The 12,660-nt window shown below is 48.1% G+C and overlaps 1 protein-coding gene across 3 annotated transcripts in view; it reads left to right on the top strand.

Moving 5' to 3' along the window:
- The first annotated feature begins 9,122 nt into the window (after positions 1 to 9,122).
- Positions 9,123 to 12,660, top strand: part of Zdhhc1 (zinc finger DHHC-type containing 1) — a 24,408-nt gene continuing 20,870 nt past the window's right edge. For all 3 annotated transcript variants that reach the window (XM_029532599.1, XM_029532597.1, XM_029532600.1), the window contains exon 1: positions 9,123 to 9,348. The gene's annotated coding sequence lies outside the window, so the exon portion shown is untranslated. The remainder of the gene's footprint in view (positions 9,349 to 12,660) is intronic.

Raw genomic sequence — 12,660 nt, 5'->3', positions numbered from 1 at the left:
GCAGTATGGAAATGTAAGCCGAATAAACCCTTTCCTCCCCAACTTGCTTCTTGGTCATGATGTTTGTGCAGGAATAGAAACCCTGACTAAGACAGTGTATGATGCAAAGAGGGGCATGTGTGCCACAGAGCATGCGTGGATGTGTGGAGGTCAGAGGTCATCCTTATGGAGTTGGTTTTTCCCTACCTTACACGGGTTCTGGGGACTAAACTCAGGTCATCAAGTGTTTAATGTACTGAGCCATCTTGCCTGCCCAGCTATTCTTTTTGAAATAGGGAGGGTCTCCTGAGTCCGGGGCTTGTTGGTTTCCCTAGATTGGCTGGCCAGCAAGCTCTTTCTCTCTAGATCTGGGGTTATTCTCCTAGCTTTTATGTGGATGCTGAGAAGGGAACTCATGTGACATCTCGCCAGCTCTCCCGCCTCCTTCCTAAGGTCTGCATAGTCCGTGAGGAGATGGGAGTGGGGAGGATCCCCAGTGAAAGCAATAAAACCAGTTAGTTGGTGGTGGGGCTCACTAGGACCATTGCGGTAAGCCAAAGCTTACTCTCCAAGGTCCACGGAAGAAGGTATTGTGACCCAGATAAAGTGGTTCCAGACAGGAAGAACTCTGGCTGGCCACCTCCCGCCCATGATAATTTGATAATTAAATTGATGAAACTGAACAGACCAAACTGAGACTTACAGGGGTTGTGTCACTAGCTGGTGACTGGAAACAGGTGACCACCGGTCTGCCCTGTGACAGGAATCCAGTTCCAAAAAGCCGGAGTGCACATGGTCCTGACTGAGACTCTCCTCTGGCTCAGGGAAGGATGAGCCCACTCTGTCTTCAGAGTGGAGCCTCTCACAGTTCCCTGGAATCATGGTAGCCAGCTTGTGGTCTCCCAACTCAAGAGTGTTCCAGGCTTTAAACCAATGTGGCATTTTCCCTTCGAGGTTTAAGGCTCTTCTGAGGTGGGAAGACCTGCCTTATGGGATAGGGGGATGGGGTAGGAAAAAGCCTGAGGGGCGACTTCTGACCCAGAAAGGACACAGGTCTCATGTTTTCACAGAAAATGGCCCTCAGGAGAGAGCACAAGACAGCGTTCTCAGTGAAGGGTAACCTATTAGAAAGGCCTGAGGGGGACGCCAGGGATGCTGGCTCGCCACAGGGGACGAGAATAGCCTCATGTGCCAGGGAGGTGGCCAGAAGGGGCTGAACAGGGCCCTGGCAGCCAAGCTTGCTCTGTGTTTCCATTGATCCCACAGGCAAAGGGACTCCTGGAGGAGCTTAGCGCTTTTGTTTTGTTTTTGGGAGTCATGGTCTCCCGAGGTCGCCCAGGCTCAACTTAAAATCACAATCCTCCTCTCGATCTACCTTCTGGGCACTGAGGTTACAGGCCCGCACCTCCAAATTGGGTGTTTCCTTGAGGATAGTAAATAAGACTGATGTGGTTGCTTTTTTCACTTATATATTACTGTGTATTTATTTATAGTGTGTGTGCGTGTGCGTGTGTCTGTCTGTCTGTCTGTCTGTCTGTGTGCCCATGTGTGGAAGTCAGAGGAGTACTTGCATGAGTTGGTTTGCCTCTTCTACCACATGGGTCTGGGGAGGAGTTGGGGATTGGATTCCAGACAGGAAGAACTCTTCCTGTATCTTTGGGCTCGTCAGGAAGTACTTTACCTGTTGTGACATCTTACCGGGACAAGATGTTGTTTCACAGTAGAAAGACTTAGTTCTCTCTGACATTTCTCAGACAGTGAGGTCTTGGTGACCAGACTGGGGACCCCAGGCTAAGGAGAACTCAGAAAGAGATTTGGGTGAGAGCAAGCCTCGTCTCTGAGAGTCTCCTTCATAGGGACATGGCGGGGGTGGGGTGGGGGGAGGCGTGTCTCAGCTGTTACTTAGGTTTTTGATTTAGATAAAAGCAGCTGTCAGTTATACACAAACATAGAATTGGTTGTATATCTGTGCACTAATCCTTATTCGAAATTCACTTTGTTTGTTTCCTCCTGCTGCCACGACAAATGACCGCAGATATAGTGGCTTAGTACCACACACATTTATTTTCCTGAAATTCTGGAGGTTAGAAGTTTGAAGTGGCTTCATTGGGTTAAGGGTAAGGTAACAACAGTCTGTTTCCCCTGGAGGGTGAATCTGTCTCCTTGCCTCTTTTGGCTTCTAGAACCATCTCTCCCTGAATCATGGCTCCCTTTTCTATCTTCACAGCTGTCAGTGCAGTGTCTTCAAATCTTTCTGACTTCTGTTTCCATTGTCCTTATCCACCGTGGCTTTCCTGCCTCTCTCCATAAAGACTCTTAAAAAATTCTCTCTCTCTCTCTCTCTCTCTCTTCTCTCTCTCTCTCTCTCTCTCTCTCTCTCTCTCTCTCCCTCTCTCTCTCTTACTTTATTTTTACCTGGTCCAAGACTTGTGAGAGGCTCCAGGGCGGTGCTGCCCAATGGCTTGAGAGGTTCATTCAGGTGGAGATCCTGAGGTGGGCTGGTACAGCGCAGAGGAGGGAGCCCCTTGGATAGCACAGAGGCTTCCTAGTCATGCTCGAGAGTGAGGCGCTCAAAGAGCTATTCGCCCCGAGATGCCTGGGGCACGCCAGTCTGCGCTGGTTGTGGCCCCGTCAGGGTAGAGAGGTTGGTCAGGTGGTTGGCCATCTTCTTGATGAGCTTCACCTCCTTATCCAGGAAGTGGCTTTCCAAGAAGTCACAGAGATGAGGGTCTGTGTGGGCAGAACCCAGGGCATGCAGACCCTTCTTCTCCAGGGCCAAGGCAGCTTCCATGGCCTCCTGGGTTTTACCCCATTCATCTTGGGATGGCTTCTGCACATCCTGGAAGAGTGGACGGCCCAGTGATCTCGTTCTACAACTTGAGAAGACGCTTGGGGCCCTCCTCGTGTTTCTCTTCAGCCAATTTGCCGAAGTGGCCTAACGCTCCCCAAAGCCACATCATCCCGATCCAAAAAAGAAGCCCAGAGAAAGGTAGGTGGAGGAGGCCCGTAGGTGCAGGTTGACCAGGCGGTTCACGGCAGCTTCCACTTCGGTGGAATAATTCTGACGAATCCGACGTCCTGGCTGATCGGGAGTATGGGGCTAACCGTGAAGACGGTGCTGGCTGATCCTAGGAGCAGAAGGCGCAAGGAGATGGTTCCGGAGGCTGCGGCTGGAGAGACTTGTAAGGTGGCTGGGAGCTAATAATAAAGTGGGAGTCCCGGAGTCTGTTCCACCCAAACACTGTTGAAGCAAGACACAGATCCGCAGAACCTCCAAGGCGCTGCTCTCGTGATTATCTTGAGTCTCTGTTTCTGAGACCCTTAGAACTTCATTGCAAAACCCCTTTAAATGTATACGGTCTCCGGGCAGTGGTGGCCACGCCTTTAATCCCAGCACCTGGGAGGCAGAGGCAGGCGATTTCTGAGTTCGAGACCAGCCTTGTCTACAGAGTGAGTTCCAGGATAGCCAGGGCTACACAGAGAAACCCTGCCTGTCGCGAAAAACAAACAAACAAACAAACAACAACAACAACAACAACAAAAGAAAGAAAAGCAGTTTTGTTTTTTGTTTTTGGTTTTTGGTTTTTCGAGACAGGGTTTCTCTGTGTAGCCCTGGCTATCCTGGAACTCAATCTGTAGACCAGGCTGGCCTCGAACTCAGAAATCTACCTGCCTCTGCCTCCCAGGTGCTGGGGTTAAAGAAAAGCAGTTTAAGTAGTTTAATATTTTAAGCCAAACTTAATGGATCATCCTAGCAGGAGCCTGGAAAACCACAATACTGAGAGCCAAGTGGATTGTAGAAGCCTTGGGTTTCAGAAGGAAACAATGACTTTAAAAACAATTGGGCCAAAGCCATATTCTGTGATATTTTGACAAAGAATCTTAACTACCTTCTACCTTTGTCCTAAGATCTTGGCTGAGGCTAAACTAAAAAGCGTAGACTAATTTCTTTAATGGAGAAACTTCAAGACTGAATGATGCTGGGTCTGCAGTATGACTATTATTGATAATGCTTATACAGGTCTACAATGAAAAAGAGCAGGGAGGGCAGAAAAAAAATAAGAGATGCACAGTTTGGAGAGACAAAGAGCCCCAGTAAGCTTAATGTCACAGCCAACTGTGTTTGTTGAAAAGAGAAACTGTTAATTGTTAAGGAGATTGGCAGCATTAAGGAGAGGCCTGGTTTGCACTAAAACAAAGGGGAGAGCAAGATGTCTGCCAAGCTGGTGTTGGGGGACGGCTTTGTGCACTGTGTATTCAGGTGCTGATTTTGGTGCCAGAGATCCGGCTGCAGTCAGGTGCTGGTATTGTACAGCATCTCCAGTCGCAGTATTGTGTAAAAATTGGTTCCCATCACCTCTGATTGGTTAAAAAGAGCTGATTCAGCCAATAGCTGGCAAGAGGAGGAGGGAAGGCAGAAGTTCTGTTCCTAGTCAGGGGAGCCCTGGGAGGGGGGGGAGAGGAAGGGAGGAAGAGAAGTTGTTTCATATGGGTAGATCATGTGGAAGAACCAGGAGGAGTCACCATGAGGACACACATGGAACAGAGTGAGCCAGGACAAGACTTAGATCACAGGACCGTGTGGCTTGGAAGTAGGTAGCTTTAGAGGATTAGTTATAGAGCTTGACGCCTCTTGATGAATTTATTAGGTTTTTGTGTCATTTACTTGGAAGTTAAAACAGGCTAGAACGGGTGTAGAAACACCCTGTCATCATTTGGGAGCAAGGGGGATGAAGCCCCGCCCCCTCAACTAAGTACTTATATATATGGCGCTCAATATGGGACCAAATGTAAATGAAATTGGGGGGGTTGTTTCTTTTTCACTAGCTCAGTTAAGATTTATTATATGTAAGTACACTGTAGCTGTTTTCAGACACCCCGGAAGAGGGCATCAGATCTCATTACGGATGGCTGTGAGCCATCATGTGGTTGCTGGGACTTGAACTCGACCTTTGGAAGAGAAGTCGGTGCTCTTAACTGCTGGGCCATCTCTCTAGCCCGAGCTGGAGACTCTTAATCTCAGGGTTGTGGGTTTGTGCTTCATGTTGGGCACCAAATATAAATGTAATCCTGTTGGGTTTTTTTCCTATACCCCCATTGTTCCCAAATAAATGACACAGAGACCTTATATTTATTAATAAGCTGAAAGCACTAAGCTGGGCAGGTTCTGAGTTATTCTAACCCAACTATGCTGGCCTGGACTACTTCACAGACACATGCCCTATTACTTGCCATCTGAGTCTTACCCTGACTTGCTCTGGTCCATGTGTGTCCTCATGGCTGCTCTCTCATCGTGACCTCATGGCAAATCCTCCAGGTCCTTCCTCTTTTCTTTCTTTCTCTCCTTGGGATCCACTGATGGGGTTGGAATCCCTGCCCTATCTCTTCTCCTGCCCAGCTATTGGCTGAATCAGCTCTTTATTAACCAATCAGAGTCGATGAAAAACAATTTTTACACATCATTGAGACAAATGATTCTCCAATAATCACGACAGTGACAACATCTAGACTGAAACCAGATCTCTGGGCACAGTAATCACCATCTGAATACACTGTGCACAAAACTATCACCCAACAAGTAAAATTTACAACATGTATGTTTCTGTTCCTAGAAATAAGCTGCCAATGTGTTCAAGCATGCGCTGCATAACCATTCTGGCTTTCAAGGCTTGACCGATGCAAGAGTAAAGGGTCACAACTCTCCCTTTGCAGTTCCAGAGAGTCACTGAGACCAGGCAGGGTGTGGCAGAGGGAGTGCTTGCTCAGAAGCCCCGCGAGAGGGAGGAAGGACCTGACAGGCCACTGCATGAGGCTGTGAAAGTGAAGTCTGGGATACAGTGGAGCTGTAAGACATCTGCCAAGGAAAGCTGCAGCTCAGTAGAGGAACCAGTCCACGAGAGATGTATCCCATAAGCTGCAAAGCTTGCGTGCGGGCAGAGCTAAGCTCTCTAATACCAGATATTGAGCTACAGGATTTGGTGTTTCCACTGCTCAGTTCAAGTCTTGCTTTGGTCCAGTAGTTCTTCTCTATGTTCCCATTCCTCCCCTTTGAAGTGATAGTGTATATTCTGTGCTGGTATATATTGGAGAATGTAATTTGCATTTTTATTTTACAGAGGGTTACAATTAAAAGATTGTCTTGAAAGCCGGGCAGTGGTGGCGCATGCCTTTAATCCCAGCACTTGGGAGGCAGAGGCAGGTGGATCTCTGTAAATTTGAAGCCAGTCTAGTCTAAGTAATGAGTTTCAGGTCAGCCAGGGAGACATAGTCTCAAAAACAAAACAATAAAACACAACAACAACAACAACAACAAATAAACAAAAACATTGCCTGAGTCTCAGAAGAGACCCAAACTTCATGCTGTGTTGAGAACTATGAAAGACTATGAAGACTTTTGAAGTTTGAGTAAATGTATTTTGCATTATAATAAGGCTAATGGACTGTGGGGCCAGAAAGTGGAATGTAGTGGTTTGAGTGAGAAATGTCTCTCACATGCTTAGGCACACTTGGTTCCCCGCCGCCGATGGCGCTGTTTGGGGACGGTTAGGCGCTGCAGCCTTGCCAAAGGAAGTATGTCACTGAGAACGTATTGAGAGAGCATGGTGTCACCGTATTTTCAGTTTGCTCTCCATTTTCCTGCCCCTGCTACTCAGCCTGCTGCTGGCCCTGGCGGACTCATCCCTCTGCAACCATAAGCCCAAACACATGCTTCTATAATCTGCCTCGTTGTGGTGTTTTAGCGCGGCCACAGGAAGAAAGTAATTCATGTGTTGGTGAAGATGCCTGCTAAGATGGCTGCTAAGGAGGGCGATAGTGTTTCCCAAAAGGCTCAGCTGGAGTCCTGCTCTCCGGAAGGACCAGGCTTTTTGGTTAAAAACTAAGAAGGAATATAGGGATCTGTTGCATGCAGGATGCTCTATAGACATGCAGGAGATGTATCCTGGAGGTAGGAGACTCTGGGGTGTAGAAGGCTATGACTCTTGGGTCTCTTTTCGTGCTGGGGACATTAATTAACCCTTCCTCCACCTTCATTTCTCTATTTGATTCTGGGTTCTCAGTTTCCAGATAACAACTGAGGAGTCATATGTGTTTCTGAAGCCAGAGTAACCTTGATATTATCTTCAAATTTGAACTTTATCAGTCAGTCCTAAAAGCAAGAATTTAAATTATAGAGAGGTTAGCTTGCATAAGGACCCAAATTGGCATGTGACAGAGTAGAGTTATGTCACATTTACTTCACACATGTGACTTACATATTTTTAGTGATAGATACACTTTCTGTCCCTATCTGTCCAGTGTGGGGTAGCTACCCCAGGAACTTTCCATTTTAGAGCTTTCGAAACTGTCCTGGAACTCACTATGTAGACCAGGCTGGTCTCAACCTCACAGAGATTTGCCTGCCTCTGTCTTCCAGTGCTAGGAGTAATACAAGTACTGCCAGGCTAAGCAGAGGGGGCCGGGGGAGAGAATTTCTAAGAAATCCAGTTTAAGAAGGAGATCCTTCGAAGGAAAGAGAAACTAAAGGTTCTGTCCCCTAGAAGTTCCAGAGGGAGCCCCCAGAGTCCTAACTAGAAAATCTCTGTAGCCTGGGGCAGTAGCAGAGAGGGATCCTGACAGGAGAGTGGTGTGTGTGTATGTGTATGTGTGTGTGTGTATGTGTGTGTGTGTATGTGTGTTTCCAAGTTCTTTGGAATAATCTGGGATGAAAGAGTCTAGTGGACAAGACCTATATTGAATTTGAATATGGGAGCTTCTAAAAGGAATTATGCTTGATTTAAGGTCAATAAAGAATTTAGATATTTGGGGGCTGGAACAATGGCTCAGTGGTCAGCATCCTGTATTTCTTTTGTTAGGGACCTGAGTTTGGCTCCCAGCACCCATGTCTGGGGGCTCACACCCACCTGTAACTCTAGCTCCAAAGGGACCTGACATCTTTGGCCTCCTGGACCACAGATACAAAAACATACAATAAATAATAATAATTGCCTTTTTTTTCCAGACAGAATCTAACTACATATCCCTGAGTGGCTTTAAACTCACTATATAGACCAGGCTGGCCTTAACTCACAGAGATCCTCTTGCTTCTGCCTCCAGAATGCTGGGATCAAAGGTATAAGCCATTACTCCTGGCCCCCAAATAAGTCTCTTTATTTTAATTTTTTAAAATGTGCATTGCTATTTTGCCTGCATGTATGTCTGTGTGAGAGTGTCAGATCTTGGAGTTATAGACAGTTGTGAGCTGTCATACATGTACAAGGATTTGAACCTGGGTCCTTTGGAAGAGTGCTTAGTGCTTTTAACTGCTGAGCCATCTCTCCAGCTCCCCCTGTCCCACAAATAAATCTTTTTCTAAAGATTTGTTTATTTATTTTATATATGAGTGATATATAATATATCACCAGGAGAAGGAATCCTATCCCATTACAGATGGTTATGAGTCCCCCATACAGTTGCTGGGAATTGAACTTAGGACCTCTGGAGGAGTAGCCATTGCTCTTAACCTATGAACCATCTCTTCAGCTCCCCTCAAATAAATCTTTAAAACAAAACCAAAAAATTCTTGGTGTGGTGGCACATGCTTCAATTCTAACACTCTGGAGCCTGAGGCAGGCAGATCTGTGAGTTTGAGGCCAGCCTGGTTTATGTAGTGAGTTTCAGGCCAGCTAGGGCTACTCTGTCTCAATCCCCACATTCCTAAGCAAAAACAATAAAAACAAAAGCGCAAAAATAAAATCGAACAAAAAAATTAGACATTTTGTGGTATCAATACTAAATTCTTATACTTCACGCCTTACATTATAGTTGCTCACATTTTCAGTTGGGTAAAGCCTTTGTTTAGGTCTGTCTTCTTCAAATTAGATACAGGACACGTTTTGAGGAGAGTAGGATTCTTGGAAGACAAATTGTGGATGGGGGGGGGTGGAAGGGAGTGGGTTTTCCCTGTGAAAGATTATGGGGGGGGAATGAAGAGTGGGCATGCTTTAGAGTCAGGGGGCACTTGACAAAACTCCGCCCAGAGCCACGATGCTCCTGCGAAGTACGCAGCGCGGTTTGGCCGCTGTGGGGCGCCGTAGCTCGGCGCTGTTGCCAGGGGAACGGGCCCCGCACCGGGCAAGGCCCAGCCTGCCTTGGCCTGGCAAGGCTGCAGCACAGCCAGCGGGTCCTTGCTAAGGCGGAAGGACTCTGAGGCCCAACCTCCGTCCGGGATGGAGCCGCGCTCCGGGACGCGTCTCCTCCGTGTCCGGGGGACCGACTCTGCCCGGACGGTCTGAAGTGCGGCCGCCCTGGGGAGGGTGGACGGGCAGGGCGGGGCCGAGCCGCTGGCTGACCTTGGCAGGCCGCATCTGGCGCGGCCGCCACCACGCGCAGGTGAGGAGCGGCTGCGGCGTTTCTCACCTCCGAGCCTGGCCCGAGCCACCGGCCCGCGCCGCGCGGGTGCCTGGCGGGACTCCGGGCCCGTCTCGGCCTGCTGCTGGGTTTCGCCGACGCAGTGGAGCGCGGGACTTCCTTTTATCGTCAATCTGGGCTATAGATCCGCACTGAGCGCCCGCCGATCGCCAGGCAGTGTGCCAGCCAGGCGTCGGGCCTCCGGGCAGACGCCTTCAGCCTTCGCAACCCACAGGGAATTAAGTGATGGGGTGGGGAAGCTGGCGCCAGACACGTGACTAGAGTACTCTCAGGTCTCATTAAGGGCTCGGGTGGGCCCTAAAGGTGACTCTTAAGCTAAAAACACGGAGGCCGGGAAGGAGCCAGAATTGCGACTTAGGGGAAGGGCGTTTCTGAAAGAGGGAAAGCGAACACAAAACTCCAGGCAGCAGAGCACTAGTAAGGGACCGAAATGCGAGGGCAGTTCCTAAAGTTCATGATGAGGGGTTTCAACTTCTATCCCAGAACGTGAAGGGAGTCACCGAAGCCTTTGATCAGAGTTTCAAATTTTCAAAAGGGCTTTATCCTCTGGCTGCTGAGCAGAAATCATTTGAAGATTACCATAGTGCAGTGCGTGTAGCCAAGCCTCCTGGAACCCACAAGTCTCTCTCTGCCCTCATCTGTGCATACAGGAGCGTCGTTGTCATGTTCTCGTGTCACGTGCCATGAGACAAAGTGGCGGGGGATCGTGGGGAGCGGGTGGGGTGGGGTGGGGTGGGGGGAAGTCCACATCTGAGACCAAGGACTAGAGAGATCTGTGGGAAGAGTTTGAAATCATAGGGCTACCTCCGAGTGTTGAATTAAGTGAATTTCTGTGTAAGCGCTTCAAGCAGCGCCTGGCCTAGAATAAGTGCCTTCTAAGTGGTAGTGACGGCTGTTATTATGGAAACAGCATAAGGGCGCAGTGATCTTAGGGCAGCAGAGCTGGTAAGAAGTGGGTGGCTTCACTTCCTTTTACCAAGGGCGGACTAGGTTAGATGAGGGTGGTCACTCCTTTTGTGGAGCTGATGTTTTGGTTGTGGGAGACCAGCTGTATACAGATAATCACCAGGAGATGCAATAAAAGCAGCTGTGGTGTTTAATTAGCGGGGATTTCTCTCCCCCTATTGTTTTTCTTACTTTGTTCTGTCACCCTTTGTTCTTAATGACTTTCTTGGTGGGTGTTCCCCAAGGCCGGCTCCCACAATCACCAGTTGATTTCCTGGTTAGAAGTCAGCTTGCCTCCTTCCCTTGATTTGGTTTCTGGTCCCTGCTGCCCTCTGTTTCCCTTCCTGGACGTGTCTCCCAGTGTTTGCTGTGGCTGCTGCGGAGGAGAGCGATATGAAATGTTAGCGCAGCATGTCAACCCAGGAAACATTTCAAGTGTCTCTTGCCATAGCAACTGACTTCAGCATATTGTTTATGAGAGAGAAAGAGAGAGCAAAGCCCAGCCAGCCACATTATTTGAGACCAAAGACCAGAGAGGCCTTTGACCAGAACAGCTTTAAGTTCTAGCTTATTTTCTGGAAGTGATGTGATATGTATCCCTCAGTTGAACCGTAGCCACTTAGACTGTTTAAGAACACAGATTTTCCTGGCACCTGTGGGGAGTTTTAATAAGCACTGTACTTGCCCCTAGAAGTCTTTTATAAATGACTCTTTGCACTTAAACCAATGTACTCTGCAAAGCATTTTCTCCCCAGCTCCCCTTCATGTGGTCTAAACTGAGGCACAGTAGATCTCAGTGAGAATTATTTTAGAAGCAGGTCCTGGGGAAAGACTGAAAACATGATTTAGAATTACTCGGGGCAGGGCGGTGGTGGCGCACGCCTTTAATCCCAGCACTTGGGAGGCAGAGGCAGAGGCAGGNGGATTTCTGAGTTCTTGGCCAGCCTGGTCTACAAAGTAAGTGAGTTCCAGGACAGCCAGGGCTATACAGAGAAACCCTGTCTCGAAAAACCAAAAAAAAAAAAAAAAAAAGAAGAAGAAGAAGAATTACTCAGGGGAATCTTAGGAGAGGAAGGCTCAGGAGCGCACCCTTCCTGTAGAGGGCACCTCGGCCTTGTTCTGAGGTCACAGGGTACTACCAGTTCTTGGTCAAGGGCTAGACAAGTGTCCTGCTCAGCAGCTCTGTTGCATGCCCAATGTCTGTTTCCAACTTTGACCAGACCCCTAAGAGTGCCAGGAAGTTCTGTGGCCTTTCCTCCCAGTACTGAATGGCTCAGAACAGCCTTTAAGGGTAAGAAAGCCCTTCAACAAGCACTCTTGTCAAATGGTTGTTAGGCAGGAATTCCTGGTTTTTCTAGCCTGTATAAACCTCTAGCTCACACAAGTTCATTTGGTTCACATGGCAGCACAGTGGGGCAAGGAGGGCTAGAGGTGATATCCTTCAACTGTTTATTAGGTCTGTCTGTGTGTGTGTGTGTGTGTGTGTGTGTGTGTGTGTGTGTGTGCGCGCGCACATACACACACACACACACACACACACACACACACGTTGGTCTCGTTGTTGGGGATTGAATCCAGGCCTTCCTTTCCACAGAGCTATCCTTTTTTTTAAACTCTGTCCTGGAACTCACAGAGATCTGCCCACCTCTGGGTGCTAGGATTAAAGGTCTGTGCCACCGCCCAGCTACTTTGTTTAAAAAAACAACAACAACAACAACAAAATAGTAAGTGGTTTTAAAAATTGAATAATACTAACAAACTCCTAGAGCTTCATAGAAATTGCCCATATTTGGATTCTGCCATTTCCTGCCCAGAGTACTCTGTGCCTATAGAAACATAGATATCTGTCTGTCTGTCCATCCCTTCTGGGTGCTTGGTTTTTTTTGTTGTTGTTGTTGTTTGTTTTTGTTTTTGTTTTTTGAGACAGGGTTTCTCTGTATAGCCCTGGCTGTCCTGGAACTCACTTGGTAGACCAGACTGGCCTTGAACTCAGAAATCCGCCTGCCTCTGCCTCCCGAGTGCTGGGTTTAAAGGCGTGCGCCACCACCGCCCGACTTCTGGGTGCTTGTGTGGTGTTGACATAGTCTTGCTATCCAACCCAGGCTGGCCTTGGGACTTGTAGCCTTCCAGCCCTAGCCTCCCAAATGGTGATGGTCTTTAAATTAATGTGTGCATTTGTGTATGTGTTTACCTGTCACATATGTTGGGTCTCTTGGAGCAGGAGTTAAAAGTGGTTGTGAGCCTCTTGGTGTGGGTGCTGGGAACTGAACTCTAGGCCCTGGAAAAGCAACAGCTGCCTTTTTTTTTTTTTTTTTTTTTTTTTTTTTT

Source organism: Mus pahari, chromosome 20 (genome assembly GCF_900095145.1).
Source record: "Mus pahari chromosome 20, PAHARI_EIJ_v1.1, whole genome shotgun sequence".
Taxonomy (NCBI): Eukaryota; Metazoa; Chordata; class Mammalia; order Rodentia; family Muridae; genus Mus; species Mus pahari.
This window is presented reverse-complemented; position numbering and strand designations above follow the sequence as displayed.